General features: G+C 32.6%; 1 protein-coding gene and 1 long non-coding RNA gene across 2 annotated transcripts in view; both read left to right on the top strand.

Moving 5' to 3' along the window:
- LOC109538063 (cAMP-dependent protein kinase catalytic subunit 1) overlaps window positions 1–4,975 on the top strand; it is an 11,787-nt gene extending 6,812 nt beyond the window's left edge. The window contains exon 2 of the mRNA XM_019905110.2: window positions 1,295–4,975. The gene's annotated coding sequence lies outside the window, so the exon portion shown is untranslated. The remainder of the gene's footprint in view (window positions 1–1,294) is intronic.
- Window positions 4,976–10,363: 5,388 nt separating this feature from the next.
- The window catches only part of LOC125505799, a 15,776-nt gene continuing 10,354 nt past the window's right edge, over window positions 10,364–15,785 (top strand). Inside the window, exon 1 of the long non-coding RNA XR_007282422.1 lies at window positions 10,364–10,715. This is a non-coding gene — a long non-coding RNA (uncharacterized LOC125505799). The remainder of the gene's footprint in view (window positions 10,716–15,785) is intronic.

Consider the following 15,785-nt stretch of genomic DNA (forward strand, 5'->3'; position numbering starts at 1 on the left):
TACCTTGCCACCCACCAACTAAATGTGCAACTAATAATTTTATTAGGACATTGGCCTTAATTTTTAGTTACCCCAATACAAACGACTTCTTACTATAATTACGCTTGAATACACTTATAGAAACGGCATGTCAAGGTGAAAAACTGCATAATTTTTCTGTGGAATAAAGCAACAAAAAAATAGGAAACATTTTTTATGTGAAAAAATGATTTCTCTAAAAATTTTCGTCACCTTTTGGCAGTATTTTCGAATGTAGAAACGTAGTTCAAATAATGGAAATACTATTATTAATTATGATTATTAGATTATTAATTTGGCTACTTGTGCAACAACTTTTTACCACTTGGTGAAAGTTGTGTGGTGCAAGTTTAATTGTAGATCATGCCGCTGCTTCCAAAAATTATAACTTTCCAATGTTGTTCCGCATTTCTAATAGCACGTCCTAAGGGTGATTATAATTCTACCATTGAAAAGCGAATCTCAAATTACAAATATCTATTAAGTATAATCCTTTGAGTGAAGTGTTTCACTAGGGCTGTTCTTGTTCTGTGAAAAGTATAAATTTTATTACCTGTATTTATGTATTAGTTTTACATACATATATGGAGGTACTTCACATTTTTCAAATTGTGAGCACTATAAATTAAGAACGAGTTTATGGTTAACTTGTAAAAGAACGTTGTCTTGTGTTGAACGTTGTTTCTGATTACTTAGCGATGAGATTCGTCAAGCTGTTTCTGCGCTGCTAAAGACGTCTTCCGACAATGTGATTTAGTTGGTTGTTTTCATTCAATTCGAATTATTGCTTACATTATTATTGTTTCGCGTTCAGTAGCAGTTAAACGTTCAAAGAATAATTTAGCCAAGTCATCATCTTGGTACTCTAATATATTCTTATCATAGAAGAGTTCAAAATAATTGATTTTAATTCTCGTCATTACTTTTAGATAAATAATTTTGAAACAATTGTCATGTGCACTGAAGCTCAATTACCGGTTATTTGGGGATTCTGAGTTTATACATATAGAACTTCTGTAGAACTTCGGCAAATTTCCAAATAATAGCTCTAAGTAGTAAATTGTTCGACTTTGTTTTACATTAAAAATTCCTTATCTGACCAGTTGCGAGATAATATTGTTTGCCTATGCTGATGTAGTTTTATTACACTTTTATGATAAATAACATGAAACTTAACAAGTAGAAAGCGTGGTGCTCTAAATGTTACATAAAAAATTAATTAAAACGTTGACATTCGAGATAATTACACAAATCTAAAAGAATTATTTTTTTCCAGTTAGAACATACCCACAATGATCTGAGTTTTAAGAGCTCAATGAAGCAACAAGGATGGTTATTATATCATGTGATGGAGGTTTTTAGTGTATTATAATTTAAAATAATTTTATTTATTAGTTTAAATGTAAATATTGTATTATAGAGAATTAGCACTATTTACATTAAATAGGGCAAGCAAAAAGTTAATCATGTAAAGTGCAGAACTCTAGCCTTATTTGTTGCATTGCTTGAATAGTGGATTCAAGCAATCCGACGAAAAAGTAGGACGCCTTAGCGAAGTTATTGCAAAAGCCATAAGCTTCTTTTGAGAGCTTAAATTGGATATTAAATTATTTTCTTTTATCTTGTTTGAAAATGAAACAATTCCTACACTAGGTGATTCATTAGATCTACAGTGAGGTTTAAGTCTTCTGTAAACTGGTATGGCATAAAGACGTATAGCTAGACTGCCTTATACTTATTTACTCAATAGGTATGTACATCAAAAATGCATTTGCCAAAAGTACATCGGTTTTCTAGTTGAATCTCAGTTCAACTTTGATATATTACCTTCCGTAAGTCATCTAGCACATTTATTCAAATATGTGGGATTTTAATGCTTGCTATTTATTGATATTGCTTTGTTACAGCTTGTGTACTCAGACTACATTTTACCACCACAATTGAATATTCGTGTAAATAATTTTATGTATCTATTATTTAAAATATTTTTTTATCTAAGCAAACTTTCAAGATCTTTGCGAGATCTAAGAAAAACTTTGAACTTAAGCACAGTATATACATTTTTTTAACCACTATTATATTGTTGATTAATATCTGAAGAACAAATTTTTTTATTGCGGTCGAATAACTGGTAAACTGAAGCTAATAGATTTTCGATTTTGAAATATCTTGCTTGATTTAAAACACTTGCTCTTAGTTATACTTACACGATCCAGTCATTTTACCAAATAGCCAGCATTAAATCCAAAGAAACCTTCCTTTGTACTATGAACTATGTAAGTCCTAGTCAAATTATAATTATATTTTAGTTTTTATTGCTAGTTGATAGTTGGCTCAGATGTTGATTTATTTGTGTCTTAAGAATGACAAGGTCTTAGGTCTCAAAAAATTCAGATGATGAAAACATAGCTTTAAAAAATAATTGTATACAAGGTATTTCGCACTGTTGAAAAATTCATTTTATTTAGTGAGTGCTACTATTTTATTTTAAATTTGTAAGACAAAATTGCTCTTGTAGCATTGTTCAATTTGCGTAAGCAACAATAAGTTGGTTTAAATCTGCGACTAAAATACTTCATCTAATGTGGGAATTGCAAACTCACTCGACATCAGGACATTTATATAAGGGAAAACAGTCAGATATTACTGTTCACTAGTACGAATTTATTGGCATAATACTTGTGGTATTCTCAGGTGGGAGAATCAGCGTTATTTTTATTATTTTTTCAGTTCATTGTACGAGGTCTACCTTGAGGCATGCGAAAGAATTCCAATTATAGTCGCGCGCAGTCTTAAAATTAACGATTTTCTATCCTGCACATTGCAAGTGTTAGGTCAGTAAAATAGCTGATGAAAAGCACCTTTAAGGGACCTTTTTGGCAACCTTTCTTAACGTTATCGAAACGTGTGAAAAAGTAATTAGGTATCAAACATTTTGAAGTATTTATTCTTTTGAATTGAATTGAATTGTTGCATACACATATGTTTTCCTCGGCTGTTTTACAATTTTCCAATTCGATAATTAGATGTTGTTTATTCGACCTTATATCAAACTATAGTGCAATTTCGTCTTACAGACACTTTTTATGCTGCATTACAGATATGATATTTATGGTTTGATTGATTTGACTAAACTCACTGTTCAATAAAAAGTTCGAAACATTAACTTTTTAATATTCAAATAAATCTTATCTTCTGACTTTTTCCCGGATATTTGTCTTTCTAGAATTATTTTTGATTGCAACATTTTTTTTATTTAACAATCTGTAGTTTGAAACAGATTAAAAAAAATCACTTCCTATTATGCCTTCTTGAAACCACAGTACAGTATCTCAGACCACTACAGTTGATAAGAGTATTCTCGGAAAGTGTCAATTAAACCTTAATCGGTATTTGGATAATGAAAGATGTTTTGAACTTGAGAAATCTAACGGCATTCAATCACTTTCTTTGAATTAAATATGTTTGACTGATGTGTATTGAAAAATTTCAAGGACCCGAACCTAAATTGTTACAATATCGAAATAGGTACAAACAATTACAGTTCAATTATCTCCAGTTTTACGCAATTTTTATTTCTTTTGAAAGGATGGCGTTACTAGATAATTAATCATAAACTACTCGAGAGTTCAAAATACTCTTTCTTTGAATGATAAATCGCTCATATATGAAAGGAGATTCATTCGCAATCGAATATCCGAAAATACAATGCCTAGTCAAAACTGAAAAAAAAAGTGGAGCCATCACTTAGCGCGGTGTATTAGTATTTTTGTCTCCAGCCGTTAATAAACCGTCTGGTTCATTATAAGGCTTAAAATAAAAATTGCAACTTTCTGACGTCAATTAGAATTACGTTTTATGTTCAGGTTTTTACCGGTTGGCTTTGGGACTGACTTGTTTTTGGTTCGTTCTAGTGCATATTGGGAAGTGGCTTCTTAAATCAGTTTTGCCTTAAAATGCTAGTTTGTAACATAACGTCAAAACTATATTTAACTTTGTATTTACCAAAAACTTAAAATTTATTTATGAAATTCTATTAATATATTGAAAGGTATTATTGATTGCCATGGTGGGATATGTACTTTATGGAATGATTAAACCGAAACGTATAAAAGTTGCTATTAGAATCATTAGGCGATTAGATATAATAGGCCACCTTATGTTTATTGTATAAAATAATTCGAGTCAACCGTCTGTATGTAAAGATTGATAATATAACTTCTCTGTGTTTAATATATATGTAGATGCCTTTCTTTAAGATCTTAAGTCATCCAAGTATCAAGAAATTGTCATTGTGTGTTATTTATTTAGTCGTCATTTCATCTTAAGCGGAATAGTTTTCTTTTACCCTTGCTGATTGTTTAGCTGAGTAGTAGCACTACATATCGTTCATATGAATTGTATAAGGCTAAAATGTGGATATAGGCTACCTTTGTGTCGTAATTTTGATCTTTTTTTATTTAATCATAAAATAATATCACGTCACCGTTATCAGCAAATCATATATTGCCTGATCAAATTAACGACATTAACGTAGCAACTTAGTGATTTAAAACATACGTTTTTAAGTTAATTAAGTAAGGTGACGTATGGTTTCCCAAAACGGTTGAAAACTATCATATTTTATCATGTTTCGGAAAACAAAACGATTTATTTCATAGGTTTTTTAGATTGGTGGCTAGTAAACATACTGAGTGTATTATTTATTAATTAGTCAAGCTGCAAATATTATTATAGTCCGTATTTATAGAGTGCATTATCTGGAAATATGTAATTATGGTTTGTTTTTGTGCGTTATGTCCATGCGGTGGTATAATATTATAACATGTTAGACACTTTTTTGCTCAATTCATTTCTTTATTTCATTGTTATTATTTACCTAATCCACTAGTAAAATAGCGAAATGCAGTTATAATAATTGTGATAAATTTCAATAAAGTGATTGGTGTAAATGTAATCTGTCCGTTAATTGCATTTTCCCTACTTTAGATATCGCACTTTTATTGCATCGCAGTATCATAATCACACGTAAGATATTAATGATTTGTCATTCTGGTGCAACTCTGAGGAATGTCGAAAGAGGCGTATGGGATTAATTAGAAATAATCCATCGACGACTCGATTGTTAGGTCGTGCATAGTTTCGCTAAACATGGTCAGTTCTTACGACGCCAACATCATTATTCGCATTCTTCAGTGCTTCATCTGCATTAAAATCAGCAGCCTACATTTGCATTAGATGCTGGAGACTTGGATACAAGACGACCGAATGGTAAAACCTCTAATTGTGAAAGGACATTTTTTGAATTCATCTGTAAAAGTTACTATGTTCTATTTGATTAACTGCATATTTATTGAAACTGTGAAAAAAACTTCATTGTGAAAAAGGATTTGGTCCTGATGTTTCTCAGTCACCTTGTATTTTCAGAGATGACTGTTTGTCCAAGCCAAACACCTATGAAGATGCAAGCCACTCGTGCATACAAAACACAAAATTATGTTCCACGACGACCCAAAAGCCCGAAAAATATTCACCAATTTCAGGCAATTCAAACCGCGTATATTTAAAAATATACCAAAACTGGCAAGAACTTATCAGCCGCAGAATCAGAGTTGCAACTTTCATCCAGTACAAGTTTATTGCCATTTTTAAACAATTATATACAGGGTGTCACAAAAGTAATGGCACAAAACTAAATGGTGGATTCCTGAGGTGAAAATATGATGATCTAACACAACTTACCTTAGTCCGAAAGTTGACGGTTGCTGACATACAGGACGTCAACACCCCCTGTGTACCAAATTTCGTGAAAATATGCAGCTCCGTTCAAAGTAGAATAATAAAAAACTGAAATTAAAATGTAACTTTGACGCCCTGTATGTCGGTAACCGTCAACTTTTGGATTAAGGTAAGTTGTGTTAAATCATCATATTTTCACCCCAGGAATCCGCCATTTTGTTTTGTGTCATTACTTTTGGGACACCCTGTATGTACCTATATCATGCTTATGCGGAGGAAGGCAAGTTAATAACTTACTTCGTGACTAAAGATCCCTGTAAACATTAGGCTGCAAATGCTTCTATGGCTATTTAGAACATGCTAAGAATTCAAAATTTCGTCCATTTTTATCATATCTGCAATAAAAGTAGTTTTTGCAACCGTTAGCGAAAGCAACATTTAAAGATATTTCTAGCCAAGCCTAGAAGGTATTTTTTAAACCGAGGAAAAGGTGATTATGAGAATTGAAACACATTTTATCGATATTAGCAATTAATGGATATTCACCACTTTTCACGTTAGTTCACAAGTTTCTCTCGATTTAACTACACAGAATGAACTGCTTTTGTTTTCAATAAAGAATTTTTTGCTGTTATCAATTTCCACATTATGTGTTGTTTATTCTTTTTTTTTGTTGCTTTTGTTTTAAGTTTTGAGTAAGTTTTGTTATTTTATCTGCCTATCCCGTATATTTTTTAAGGGGTTTGAGGTTTGTATTGCTTAAGCCATTGTTTGAGGCATTTTCTTGTGCTGTTGATGAAACTGCGGATTTTGTGAGTGGATTTTGCAACATCTCCGCAAAAAATGCCGAAAACAACGTTCTAAAAGGTAAGTGGCTGAATTTTATTTAAATGTTACCTGCATTTATCACTGTTAAACATATTTTGTATGTACGTACTGTTACTATACTTTTCAAATCTGCCCTAGTTGTTTTCTGCATAGTATACTATTAAGTACCTTGCTTAAGGCGTGTGTTAAATGTGCATTTAAATGTCGGCTACTGACGACATTTAAACGCACATTCTTAAGTGAAATAAATCGGAACACTTTTTAACAGTAGGTACTTTCATATGTACATGTTGGGAGAATAAGAGTAACAATAAAATATTTGAATTGAACTCAAATAAATACTCGTTATTCATTTCTTTATTTCACGTTTTCAATGTCGGTATATACTGAAAAATATCAAAACTTTATTTTCTTTACTAGAAATGGTTGGCCTTTGGCGCACACTTTTGCGTAAAATCAATGGATATTCGTTGTCAAAGCGAAGATTATTCTGATTTGCCAGAAACAAAATAAAATATGTGTTTTTCGTCTTGATAGTATTCATACCACCAATCAGTCATAAACTTTATTTTTGCATACATTCGAGTTTTATCGCACGTTGCCCAGTTATCGAGATATCACGTTTTTCTCGTGAGGAAATCAATAATATCTAGTAATAAAAGAGCAAATGTTCAATTATTGGCCAGTTTTCCTTTAGCAAAACCAGGCTTTTTCCACCTCAAATTCGAATCATTTTGTATACATTTTTAAAGAGAAAACAACGCTATAAAGACGTATTTTCATGTTGTTAAAGTTACGTTACCTGTTTTAATATTTATATAACATTAATTCTAAATTATCCGGAATCTGGACATCTTTGGGTCAAACCGAGAGTGTGCTGCTATTCATAAATAGAGCGAACACTCCATGGTTTCGTTCATACAATTGAAAATCAATCCAAATTGTGTCTGCCCGTCTGGCAATCTATTAAAGACGTTTTTTCTCTCTCGAAAGATTAGTTATCTTTAGATTTGGAACCGAAAAGATGAAAAGCAAACATAACGTCCAAATCCAAATTGATTTTCTATTGGTTTGAGTTTACTTTCCAGCTTTTTGGTGGGAAACGAAGCGAAATCCTGCACTCTAATTTAAAACGCTCAGGTGGGTAGTAAAATTGTATTTTTAGATTAAAGGCGATCCTGTAGATAAAGCATTTTGGCAGGAATTAACAGTGAGTGGAAAATATTGTGTTTGAATATCAACATTGGTCTAAATTGATAGTGGACTAAATTAAAATGTTTGTTAACAAATCTCAGGATCCGAATTCATCTTTCTTCAAAACGAGTGCCAGATTTATTACAAGTTACGAAAACTGAATTAAAAAATATACCATCTAGATATTTTTGCCACTACAATGGATGCAAAACAACCCTGATTGGGAATAAAAATTATTTAATAATGCAGGTTTTATTAGAAAAAAAATACGAGAAGAGATAGAAAGACTTTAAGACTCACGCGCAGAAAATATTTTCTGTTCTGATTGCGGGTTTAGGAGTGTATTTATGCTCTCTTTATTTCCTAAAACTGGCAATTCTTTCGGCTTTCTATTTAGGTCTTTGCCAAGTCTATTTTTGATGCTGATGAAGATTTGGTTAAATATGGTTTAAGTACGAAAAAGTCGTTTGAGAATTTTTAATGCGGTTACACCAGTAGGTACATTGAAGAACCAGCTAGTTTCACTTACCGTATTTTCCGAACCTTAAGAAGCACTTTTTCTATAGAAAAAATGGACTCAAATTTTAGGTGCTGGACGCAGCACCTAAAATGGTCTGAAGGTAACATTAAAATATACTTTTTCACTAAATCTTTGTGAATAAATTTACGTACGTTTGCCTGCCACTGTGTTTCGTATGACGCAAATAATCTCAAGACAAGGGGAAAATCTCCGATTTATCTACAATATTTTTTTTCATACGGTGGTCGGTTACTTAAACGAAATTTTATCAATTATGAAAGACATTATGACCCACCTTCAACGGAGAAAACGGGTGCAAATGGTAAAACAAAATAAACAATTAAAAGTAAAGACAAGAAAAAAATCTGAAAAATGGCTAGAACTAGAAGCACCTACATGTGAAAAATTGGGTAACGAACAAGCATGGGTGTATCTATTTCTAGGCAAATGGTAATTTTTGAAGCGAAAAGCTATTGGAATTTAAAATTTTACCGGTTCACCGCTTTAGAGCTTTAGATTTATGAGCACTTGAGTTATGTATGCGTACAAAAACCACATTAGCCAATAAAATGCTGGCTGAATTACAAATATTAAATAATAGAATTCCTTAGATTAACAGTAACAGCAATGGGGAAATATGGATGAGGTAACTTTTGATGTTACATCAAATCGGACTGTAGATCCAAAGGCACCAAATCCATAGCAATCAAAACACGTCACGAAAAAACTCACAATACTGAGTTTTAGCGTGGACGGAAAAATGCTATCTTCCATGGAAATGTCCAATAGGAAAATATCACCAAAAGTTGAAACTCCTAGTGGCATGCTTATTCATACTCAAAGATAAGGCTGGATAGATGAGATAAGAATTAAATTACATCTAGAAAAGATATGGGGAAAATGTTCAGTTGTATTGTTTAAAAAGCCCTTTATGTTAATGAAGAATCAATTCAGAACGCATACAACAGAATCAACCCGGAAATTTCTTACCAATCAATAAATACTGAAATAACAGCTCTCACAAGTCGATTACAACCCTTAGTCAATCATAGTAGAAGATTGAAATAAATGGATGGGCAAGATCTATGAGCGTTTGAAAGGAGTGACAACGATAGTTCAGTCTAAAGTGATACGAATTGTGGTGATATTAGCCATACGAGATGGTAATTATTAATAATGGTCAACATTGCTCTCCGGCGGATTGGAAGAGAAGGTTCAGTTCTCTGGCCTCCGAGGTCACCGGATCTGACTCCGCTCGACTTTTATTCTTGGTGATACACGAACCAGAAGTGAGCTAATACAAAATATTCTGATTGCAGTTGCATCCATATACACGATAGATAAAAGATACTCTTCAGAGAGCTACTTATTCAATTATTAGAAGAGTGAGACTGGGCTGGGAGGCAGCGCGGGAATTTTTAACCAAAACTTTAATCGTGTGTTAGTGAGAAAATATTAGGTTATTTTATTCAACATGTTCTTTACTTTGTTCTCCATGCTCCATTAAAATTAGTATTGGTTCTTAACAATTGTGTAACTTCTTAACAATTGAAATTTGCCGAGTTTTAATTAAGTTTCGACTTAAATGTGACTAAATAATCCGTTTTTAATATATGGCCATAGACTCACGGGACACTATGTATAATGTTTACTAAAAATCACAGCAATATGATGTATTAAAGAAATACATTTAAAATTACTTGGACTGAAACGTCCTTTAAGAAACACAAGACACCTTGTAGAACCTACATTGACTCTTGAGAATATAAAAAAAATTACTAACTTTTTACAAATTCTTTCAATTCCTACTCTTTTCAATACCTACTTACTGTTTTTTTACTGAAATAAATATGCAAATCATCAGAATTAATTATTTAATTGGCCATTCATACAAACCTATTACAAAAAAAACGGTATGACTATTAAAATGTTATTTATAAAATTTAATTTTAACGAGTATTTTCATTTCGATAACTATGGTTTACATAGTAAACCACAACTGTTGTTTAAAATGCATCAAAAAAATATCTACAAGAAATTATTATCTCAACAACACCACGCCTTACATAATTAGCAATAAAATTAAATAATTATTTAATTGATTTGAATATTTTCTGCAACATTGCCTGCTATTACATGACAGAAATGTTGATCTGTCAACAGGCTTAGCTTCTCTGGTGCCTATTCGGGAATGTCAAAATTTTGAATTTTGACCTTTCACTTTCAACAAGTCTTTTAGAAACTCAAAAATCACTCAAAACGAGTCTCAAATCAGGGTATTCAACAACTTTCCTTTCGCTTTAAACAATACAAATAATCCAGGTTGTGTAGTGAGTGTTAGCGGACTTCGGTGATCCAAAATCCAAAAAACCAGCATTAATCGTTCTTTTTGCGTTTCCGAATTCGCTTATTCAAGGTAAGTGTGTACAAAAATAATGATAAATGGAGACAAAAAATCGTGCGTGTGAATGGAAGTGACTATTTAAATCTGCAAAGTCGAATAGCTGTTAATTACTGAATAAGTAGAACTAGCGCGTTTTACCATGTATGAGTATATACTAGTAAATTCCTACCAATTTCAAGATTTAAACCAGAACAAGACGTGAACGCATGGAAAATATTACCAAAAAGATTTTTCGGCCGTCATATGACAAAATTTAATTTGTAGTTCAACTAATGTTTCAACTAGGTTTAATAATAATCAACTAGGTTTAATAATAATGCTCTGTAATTGGAAAATTCGAATAACTATTTTAACTACCCCAAACTACAGTTTACATTGAAATTGTTTTTTCCATTGTAAGACTATTTACGTAGCAAATCTGAAAGTACTATAATTTAAAAAAAATCTCGAGTTTCTGTATTGACAATAATAAGCACATAAAATACACAGAAAATTAACAAAATCGCGAGATTAAACGCCACCTTTTACCTAAAATAAATTGTCAAGTTCACTCTTGTGAATATGTGTATGTATTTTATTCGGTTACATTTGGATGGAATACGTTTACTTAATTATATGTAAATTACATGCTTCAACTTCAATTCAATAATTCAAACTTACTTGTTTTTAAGGTAACAAAGTTCATTTCAAATTTTCTCAGGAACCTCCCGTGATTGTAAGAAAGTGCGAGTGTCGGTATCTTATGATCATGGTCAATATGGGAATTTCATCGTGTTAATTTTCAACAAGATTCAGATCAACTGATGCAGACAGACATCACCAATCATTTTTTGTCCAGTGAAAGAAAGTCTGCTGAAATTGCGAAACTTTTAGAACATGTAAAATCTTTTTTAGCTAATTTTTCGCCCCATTTTAGAAGACTTTGCATGACGAATGGGGCCACTGGAGGGAATTATCTTTCGTTTTTCGAGTAAAGAGCTATACAAGTTTTTCCATCTTCATGAATAGTTTTTTTCATTTTTGCGATTCACATTAATCTTATTCTACAATGATAAAACATCTTGTCTCTTCTTCCAATTTTCGGACACGGATGTTTCAGGCAAACTTATTTCACGACAAATATCACTCTCTTGTCCCTATTTTATATGTGTTAAATAATTTCATACGTGTTCTTTAGTGTCAACGTTTTACGTTTTTGTTTTTCCATTGTGAATGAATAAGTATGTTCATAGCAGAATCTTCAAGGCTATTTTGCTACTGATTAATTTTGCATTCGAAGTTAAAAGCGGAGAACTATCGGAATTACCCGTTAAAACTGGCAAAAGTTCACCATAAACAGAAGTTGTATAACTTACGTGAGTAAATTGTCCACTTTATCGGGAAGTTTATTATAAGCTGGATCACCATAACTGGATCAAAAATGTATTAGTCTTATAGGAAAAATGTAGGGTACCCACCGTAGCGTTCACTTTAACCAGAAGTTCACTAAAATCGGGTCTATTATATCCGATCCCCGATGTATGCACATTACCATGAAATTCAAACATGATGCAAAACTATGATCACATGCTAAAAATGAATCTGTTTGTTTATCGAAAATATGGACATTACTGTAAAATAAGCCCTTTAATTAATTTTTGAATAAAGAAAAATGCTGTATAGAGCATAGAGGCTCTAAGTTCTAGTGAAATTAGTTAACCACTCTCCTGTAAGATGGAAGTTTTATTCATAGTGTATTTCTTTCAGTGAAAATCGTTGCAAAATGTTTACATACTTTGAAGTGGAGAAACAACAATTGAGTAGCATTTGTTGTATGTTTTTGAGGTATTATAAATGTGATTCCTTATTTACATATTGAAAGCGCGTTGTCTAATTGTTAATTTATTATTGTCGTTTAACTGAACAATAATAATTGGAAATTAGCTAGTTAGCGCAAATTCTAAAATCATCATCAAAATAATTGCCAGTTTGTTTGCAAATTTACGAGAATTCGAACCCACAATAATGAAGCATATTATAGTAATAAAGCACGAGTCATTTAATGCATTCTGCATATATTTTGAAGCAGCTAAATATTAAATTTGAACAGGCTGATAGGTTTAAACTTTGTAGACAAGAGAGATATTTTCCACATAACGATGCAGAACTGGCTCGATAATAATAACGTCCGAACAACAGGTGCCATCAGGTCGGATGGCCAACGCCAACCCACCGTGGATGAGAAAACTCTAAAAATAAACCCGACCGTGTGCTATAATTGCTCGACCCTGTCATCCAGAATTGGAATGCCAATGCAAGTGCTCGTCGGGAAATTATTAATTAATAAACTACAAAACTTCATTTGACAACCAACTAAACACGAGCTCATCCAGGAATATCGAAAATTGGCTCCAGTGCTTTAGCTCGGAGTAAACTTGAATGTAGGGCGGTTGTTTATACTAAGATATAACATATAAACAAAATAAACTGCTTTAAAATGAATTAAACTTACATCATCAAATAAAACACGATTCAACAATGGGTAATTTCTCATTTGGTCGATCGAGATAATAGATTTGCAATAATGTATAAAAGCAATTGAGTAATCAACTCGATAATAGAAAAATATGATGGCGAATACTTTAAATTATCAATAATTTGGCTCGTGCTGCAAGTGTTTAATGGGTAATACCGAGATATAATTCAGTATAATTTAGAAAATTGCCTGGAAATATTGGGTATTGAAACACTTGTTCGGATTTATGACTGCAATATCTTCACGCAAAGCGCGCTTGCATATTCAGTACATTTATTGACCATACATAAGCAGGAGACCCTATAAAGTACGAAACGAATCACGCGCAAAGTACCTCTTACTAACAATCCAAAGAGAATCACGCGCTACTTACTTGTAATGGAATGGTTCAGAGTGACCAACTGATCAATGGCTTGACCATAATAAAGAAAGTAATAAAAATAAACCAAACTTGATAATTTTTTGACCTAAATTCGAATTAGTTTTTGACTTAGCCAATATTCAAATAAGTCAAACTAGAAATGTGTTGGATTATATTTACGATATAGTTATGCATTTAATCAAATCTGTTAGGAAGCTGGACAAAACTTTCAAACTAGTCAAAACGGAAAGGAAATATTAGGGACTATCCAGGTCTTCGATTTCTTCTTTCTGTCAGTTGCAAGGGCGGATCCGGGGGGGTCATGTTTTGTCGATTTTGCAACTAAAAAAAAACCCTCAAATATAAAACTTCTTAAAATCAAAACTTTTTTGAGAAAACTGCCAACATTTCCTTATCGATGGTTCACTTTCTAAAAAGGCCATTTAGTTCTAGTTCTCTGTGGAATTATGTAAAAATAAGAGTTATTACAACAAAAGACTGCATTTCTACTACATCACCCCTCCCCTCTTGACTTGAGAGCTGGATCTGCCCCTGGTGGTACCCTGGTGAGTGGTGAGTTTTACGGTTTACATATTTTTGAACTTTTGAAGTCAAGACGCTTGAATTGTTCTAAGCTTTGGACTCCAGATAAAGAAGTCTGGGTTATTTGAATAAAGGGATTTATTAACAGTGATACGTCGTTTTCGAACAAATCGCTTTTGCTTTTTGACCACAAATTTTCAATGATTTAAGGTTGACTGGTTTCCTTGCAAATACTTTCTTTCACATATATTTTTCCTAGGCAGGATAAATCTATTAGCATGTTGTAAACGTTTGCTCTTCAGATTTATCTTTCAAATAACATTTATTTACACAATGTTTGGCAGGTGAAAAGCCAGTCGAACTGATGCCAAAGTTGCCCTGTCGTCTTATTATTTTTTGCTGTATTAGCAGCTTCTTGGTTTAAAAATACGAGAAAACGATTCCATTAAGATTAGCCTAGAAACGCTGAGTTTCGGAGATACGCCCATCTTAAAAAATCCGGAGCTTTCCTCCATTCTTCACATGAGAACACCTATAGGTATAAAGCACACATAAACTAACTGTCGAGTTATTCCCTAAATGGAAGTCGCACATCTAACTATCTATTGAGTATCATATATTCAAATGTTGTTCTAGAGTTATGGCTAAGATATTTCTTGCGTAATGTGAAGAAATGTGATAAAGCTGTACTTTGTAAATGGTATGTCAAAATTAGAATCTTTTATATTTTTATCAATTATATAAAAAATATTTTAATTTTTCCATGGGAATGCGACTTCTAAAGTTTAGTATTGAAGCACTCTAAACTTGACATACTTTTCTTTGTAGCCAATTCTGTTCCTTTTTAACCTTATTTAAATGTTTGCATCTAAATCTAAAAGCTTATTAGGACGATCTCATTAGGGCAATCGCTATGATGTCATGACAATATGCAAGAAAACAATTTAAGAAGGAAAATAAAAATACCTTGTTTCTAAACGAAAAATAAATCAATCAACTTGGGCGCTATGAAAGGAGGCTTAATAGAAATAACTGAGCCTCACATATTATGCAGGACGGCACGTTGGAATGTAATCCACGTTTGCGATACTCTGGATTTCAAACTATCTGCTTCCCAAAATACATTGTATCTGACATTCACGTGAAATTCGGACAAAATACAAATGAGCCGTGTTGGGTTCACTCAATTCCTAAGAAGCATTCTGCTGCTTTGCCAGAAGCAGCTATATTTTAGGCGAAATATGTTTCCATTTTTATGTATTTGTCTTTTTTCCTTTATCGTATTTTACCGTGGATGGCCGAGTATCAAACTCTTTCTTCTGCTTCCAACTTTTATTCACCTCGGTATAACTTTAACTACGGAACAGGAACAAACTAACTTCTAAATTAACGTCAACTTCACAAACAATAACAATAACAGGCGGAAAACTCGCTCTTCCGACTCACGGTGTTCAACCTCTTCTGCACCCGGTCGCTCATGTCACTTCACTGACTCCCCATGGTTCTCGTCGTCGCTTATATAGTTTCCTCCAGGTAACCCAGAAGGTTCTAAAAATCTCCAGCCCAGCTGCGAAATTTCCCGCTTGTCAGTGTCATATTTGACAGTAAATGGGGCCCAAATGGGGCTCCCATTTACTGAAATACCATGAATTTCGATCCCCCA

Source organism: Dendroctonus ponderosae, unplaced genomic scaffold (assembly GCF_020466585.1).
Source record: "Dendroctonus ponderosae isolate FM_Combo_2020 unplaced genomic scaffold, Dpon_F_20191213v2 Dpon_F_20191213_1, whole genome shotgun sequence".
Lineage (NCBI taxonomy): Eukaryota > Metazoa > Arthropoda > Insecta > Coleoptera > Curculionidae > Dendroctonus > Dendroctonus ponderosae.